Source organism: Macadamia integrifolia, chromosome 12 (genome assembly GCF_013358625.1).
Source record: "Macadamia integrifolia cultivar HAES 741 chromosome 12, SCU_Mint_v3, whole genome shotgun sequence".
NCBI lineage: Eukaryota > Viridiplantae > Streptophyta > Magnoliopsida > Proteales > Proteaceae > Macadamia > Macadamia integrifolia.
This window is the reverse complement of record NC_056568.1, coordinates 2,101,055-2,107,213: the sequence shown is the minus strand read 5'-3', so window position 1 is coordinate 2,107,213 and position 6,159 is coordinate 2,101,055. Positions and strand designations below refer to the sequence as shown.

The window sequence follows — 6,159 nt, the reverse complement described above, 5'->3', positions numbered from 1 at the left end:
AAAGTCCAACAGAATTTACCAAATTTAAGGATTTGAATAAGAATATGAAATTAGAAAATGCCAAGGCAAGTGGGCTCTATAAAAGCAGGTCAACTTCAAGGATTTACAGAAGTTCAGATACAATAGAAGTGTTTTAGTTTTATCGCCGGCATCACATTGCTTTTTCCATCTCTGGATCTACTCCGGCGAAGAGTGGGTACTCATGGAATGAAGTCTTCGTCTCTTCTTCTCTTCTTCTTCTGCTAGAGCGACTTCCACAAACGATGGAGTTGGACAATCTTGAAGATGGAAGGAAGCTATTTGACAGAAAGGAGAGGGAAGAGCCCTTTGCTGACCCATTTGCTCTTGGAGAGTTTGGGAAGGATAGGCGTATTTTCTGTGAGAACTTCACTATTAGATCTTACGATATGGGCCCTAATCGCACGGCAACCATAGAGACTTTAATGAATCTGTTACAGGTTTGATTTAGATTTTAGTCCATATTATTGACATTATGTTCTAATCATATAAGTCCCTCCCTGTGGTATTAATAATGTGCAGGAAACAGCTCTAAATCATATTAAGAGTATGGGGATTCTAAAAGATGGCTTGGACATATTGTTGTGGATCACTATCCTTCTTGGTAGTTCAAAGGGTTTATGAATATGATAAAATTAAATGACAAACGGTAAAATAGGAAGTAGACAATATTAATCAGAGTACAATGCATGAATATACATGGGTTGGATATAATGTTGAATTTGAATATGAAATTTAACATATGATCTGTCACATCATTCCTATCTTTATCTTACCACATGAAAAATCAGGCATCCATGGAGAGCCTCTCAACACTAGATTGCATATATAGTTATTTTATCACAAGTGAAAGATGGAGAGGAGTTTATATAATTTTTTACCACTTTAATTGTTTGGTCTTCATTCTTTACTTCTTGTGCAACCTTTAAACTCCACTAATCTGCTCTTTCACAATTAATAAATATTCATTCTCATGACCCAGTGATTTGTCAAAAGTTATGGTCCATGTTTCCATGAGACATGCTTCCACTAGTAATTAAATGGTAATATGTGTCATAATTTCTTTTTACACAAAGTATTTTGTATGGCTAAAATAAGGAATGTAGAATTAAGTAAAATTGTTTATGTCTTGGTTCCACTTCCTCATATGTCTAGATTATGCAATAAATTTGATGTCAAATTCATATTAATTGGTCATGTTTGATGTTTTGGCTGATCTATCAAAACCTTGTTTTTTTTAAGGGAAAAATTTATTTGGGATTGGAATACTTTATGGTTCCCTATAGGTTTCTTCGCATAGGGACCAATGTAGATAGAACATCCAAAAGGTTTGGATTTTTATTCTCCCAGGGGAGAGAAAAGGTGGTCATTTCTCCTTCCTAGATACAATATTGTTCTCACCAGAAAAAAAATATACATTATTCTTAATGATTGCAAATAAGACAAAAGGATGACATCACTCATCTAGGGAAGTAGTGCGTCATATGAAATCATCATTTTGTTATTTAAAAAAAAAATCATTTTGTTAACTTCATTATCAATAGTTTGACCGTCGTACCTCAGTCATCTTGATATAATACTAATAGATTAATAGTAATAATAAAGTGACTCAGTGGGCCATCTTTGGGTTCTGATCTGCCCTTTCGATGGGTCCATTGTCTGGCTCAGTGTGGTATACATTCTTCATTTTTTTTCTTTCTTTTTGGCTAAAAAGTCACAAATATATATATATATATATATATAGATAAAAATAGATATATACAAAAGCTTCAAAAAACGTAATCTAAATGGTACATTCTCCATTTAGATTTCTGTTTGTTTGTAGTGAAGAAGCACATAGTGGTGAATTTAACAATAAAAAAAATTATACTTGCTTTTTAATAAAATGACTAAATCATTTACAACAAGAAAGGAAATATAGATGGGTATTGTCCAACTTGTTTTTTAAATGAGTACGATGGTTGTTGATACAAAATGTTTTATTGCCTTTGTTTGTAGTTGATGGGAGTTCAATTCCTACACATACTGATAAGAAACTTTTTACATACTTATTTTAAATGCTACACTTGTCACATGGCTGATCAAATGTGATCTAAATTTTCTTGACAAGTAAACCTTTGATATTTTTCTTACTGTTGTTTTGACAAGGGATAGTTGATAACTTAGATTTTAAAATTTAACACATGATTAATCATTCATAGATAACGTTTTCAATTTTTTTTTTTTAATTGAATTGAAGGGGTGACGAAGTACAAGTTAATAATTGGTTAATTGCATCTGAAAAGAATGGCCAGCGAACTGATTGGATTATTCGTGATCGTCAAACTGGAAAAATTTCGCGCGAGCTACGAGGTTTGGATTAGTAATTTCATTTCAATATTCATGAACTTACAATTAAGCTACTGTTTTATAAAATTAATTAGGTATTGCTTATCTATGTAATTTTTTATTTTTTATTTTTCATTATTTATTTATTTATTATTATTATTTATTATTATTATTATTATTATTATTATTATTATTATTATTATTATTTTGTGTGTGTGTGTGAATAATTTGATGCCTTTTATCTGGTTGTAATTCCTATTTTGAAATTGATATTAACCAGTACGTTCATGACGATGAATAAGGAAACAAGAAAACTATCTAAAATTCCAAAGGAGGTCAGAAGAGAAATGGAAACTCACTACATAGAGTGTCCTCCTATTCCTATTCCAGATGATCATGAGGATAGCAGTAGATCATTAACAAAGTTTGATGCCAACAGAATGGATTGTGTTCGAACAGGTCTAACCGTAAGTATGAGATTAATTATTGGGATATATCTATCAAGTTTACACTTTGGTATTTTATTTTACTTCTTTAATAATGACTTTTTAAGCTCTTTAAATGATCTACAGCCTCGTTGGAATGATTTGGATGCCAATCAGCACGTGAACAATGTGAAATATATTGGGTTGATGCTTGAGGTTAGATTTTTTTTCCAAAATATAAACTCATTCATTGAAAGCGGCCATGGAAAATTTCCTGGCAGTGACAAAATGTGGATTATTTACATTGAAAGAGGGTTAGATTCTTGATTTGTTGGTTTTTCACCTTTTCATTTTTAACCTTGAAAATGTGTCGGTTGTTTGGTTTGGATTCATGTTTTTCATATGAGAATGAACGAAATCAAAACATAAACCAATAAAGGTGCATCGATTTCGATTAGATTTGTCTTATCAGTTTATTATTGGTTTGTTTCTATTTATCATATAAATATTTTCATGAACTATGGAAAAAAATGTATATTTTTAAATGTATTTTGGGTTCCTATTGATTTCTTATCGGGTTTTATAAGTTTTGATCTGGTTTTTTAGAGTTGGTTTTGATGTCTTATTGGTTTAGATGCGGTCCGATTTGATTTTGATCTAGTTTGATTAGACTCGTTTTGGTTTCTATTTGTTCGATCGCTTTTATCGATTCAAAATAGGCTTTGATACCCCTACTTAAAGTGTCAGACGGTATTTGTATCAGCTGATACTTTCTCCTGAAGATCTTGGATCGGATATTTGTTTTTTGATCAAAATAAAATAGTATATATATATATATATATATTTTTTTTTTTTCAGACTGAAAATTAGTTAAAAAACCAACCTAATCCAAACTGATAGGATCAATCTATATCGAAATCATATCGATATCAACAAAAACCGATAATAATCCGATTCCCAATATTTCAATACCTTCATCCAAATCTAGCCTGGAAAAGAAGGAAATGGTTGAAACCCCAGAGGCATTTCTTATGTTTTCTTATGAAGTTTTACTTTGACATTGAATCCCTGGATGACATTAATGCAGAGTGTTCCCATATCGATGTTGAAGAGCCATGAGATTTATGAGATGAAAATAGAGTACAGGAGGGAATGTAGGGTGGATGATGCGCTGCAGTCCCTAACTAGTCAAGCAACTGATGATGACTACTACTTGGTGGGTGCTGGCGGAGGTGGTCATCATGAGTGCTTCCATTTTCTGCGTTTTGAGAATGGAGGTGTGGTTGCGAAAGGAAAGACCAAGTGGAGAGCTAGATGAAATGTGCTAACAACTAAGGACTTCAATGATCGTGGCCTTCTGGGTGATAATAATGACAATTAGAAAGTTTGTTTAAATTTGCTATCATGTTGCTCTTTTGATGTCTATAGATATGGATAATTTGTATATCAGACTGATGTTTGGGAATAATATTAAATTTATAAACTTTCATGAAAAAAAAAAAAAAAAACAGATATCTATAGGATATTTTGAGGCACATACTAAAATCTATAAGGGTTTATGAACCTTAAGATGGAGTGGTGAACGTTCTAACTTAATGGAGAAAAACTTTTTCCCAAGAAATAAGAGAAAAAGTTGGGTTTGCTGTCAGCATATACCGTATGCTAACACCCACTGTGTCTATCTCTCTCTTTCCCTTTTTAAAATAACCCTTCATATTCTTCCTAAATGTGCCTCCATTGGTGTTGTCTGCTAACTTACCGTACCGTAGCAACATACCTATCCCTCTTCCAATAAATAATTATTAGAGTTAAAAAAAGTTAGACATGTTGTTCTTGTGGGTGGTCAGCTCACAGTCATCACTTACTTCTCAAACAAAAAATAAGTTTCATGTTCCAATTTGATGCTTTAATAATGTTTGAAAAAAAAAAGTATTTATATTTTTGTATTTAATTATGGGGATAGGTATGCTACCGATATCAGGTATGTTATCGAATAGCACCAATAGGATCACATGATGGAGTATCATTCAGGAAGGATATGAGGGTCATTTTGAAAAAAGATAAGAGAAAGATAGATACAATGGGTGCTAACATACTTGATATCGGCGGTATACCCAACATTTTCCCTTAATTATGTATATTTATGTTATTTATTTTCTTGATGGAATAGATAATGATGCTTGGTTGTGTGGCCCTTACGCTAGCATGAGATCAATGATGGGAGCCTCTCAATCTATACCTAAGCATCCAAGAGGGGGTAAGGTGGTCATTTCATGCTCCAATGTCTTGGTGGAATGCACGATCGAGAAGCATTCTTTTCTCCATATTTTATAATTAGATAGACAGAATGTTGTTTTGTTGGAAGATAGGCACCGGTGGTTCCACAAAAATTTGAAAAATCTTTAGCTACCTAAATGGCCTACCATTACATTGATCCAGGAGGATTGAATCACTACGATTGTATGTTATAGGATGGGATATGATGAGAGAGAGAGAGAGAGAGAGAGAGAGAGAGAGAGAGAGAGAGAGAGAGAGAGAGAGAGAGAGAGAGAGAGAGAGAGAGAGAGATTGATTGATTTGAACGAATTGATGAACCCGTTTTTGGGCTCCCCCTTCCCCTATTTATATATAGAAGAGGAAGCATCCCTTCAAGGCATCCCATGGAATGGGCGTATCCATTGATTCCAATGACTTGGATTAAAAGATTCCAACCCAATTGCTAAGTGCTAATATGCAAGTGTCCCTTTAAGGTATCCATGGGGTGGGTGAGTCTTCTGATTTCAACGAGTGAGATTAAAAGATTCCAATCCAAGCACTAGGATTGTACCCTTACAAATGGAGGTTTTTATTAGAGAGAAACATTTCAACCACGTAGATGCTGTAATAACTCCTTGCCACATCTCAAAACTAAATGCCTACAAGAGAGTTTGACCAACCTTTATATAGTCTTTTTTTAGATGACTTGAAATGACATAATTGACCCCATGCACTAATTTTAGAACTACAATAAATCTCAAGTTTGAATCTCTAGCGTGTGTGGTGACTCAAAAAATAAAAAAAGCAAAACCGCAAACTTCGAACTTTTTTATTTTATTTTTTTACCAGGAACTTATCTGGTTCCTGACCGGACCCAAAAATTTTATTGATAAATGGTAAAAGAAGAAATACATTTGAGGTGATGGTGGAAGTTTCCAATGCTCTGATGCAAGATTTAAGGTCTTTAATGCTTTAATGCAAGACTCGATACTTTGATTCTCATTCCATATAAGTAATGAATTTCAAGTGAACTTTCCTTGTAGCTTACAAGTGAAGAGAAGTTTCTTGATATAGGGAAGAGTAAGAGGAGGTGGGAGCTGATTGGCCTTCTTGGAGCTGCTAAAGAGGACTG

At 33.3% G+C, this 6,159-nt stretch overlaps 1 pseudogene; it reads left to right on the top strand.

Annotated features, from left to right (window-relative positions):
* The first annotated feature begins 263 nt into the window (after positions 1-263).
* Positions 264-4,226, top strand: LOC122057930 (annotated as a pseudogene).
* The last annotated feature ends 1,933 nt before the right edge of the window (positions 4,227-6,159 follow it).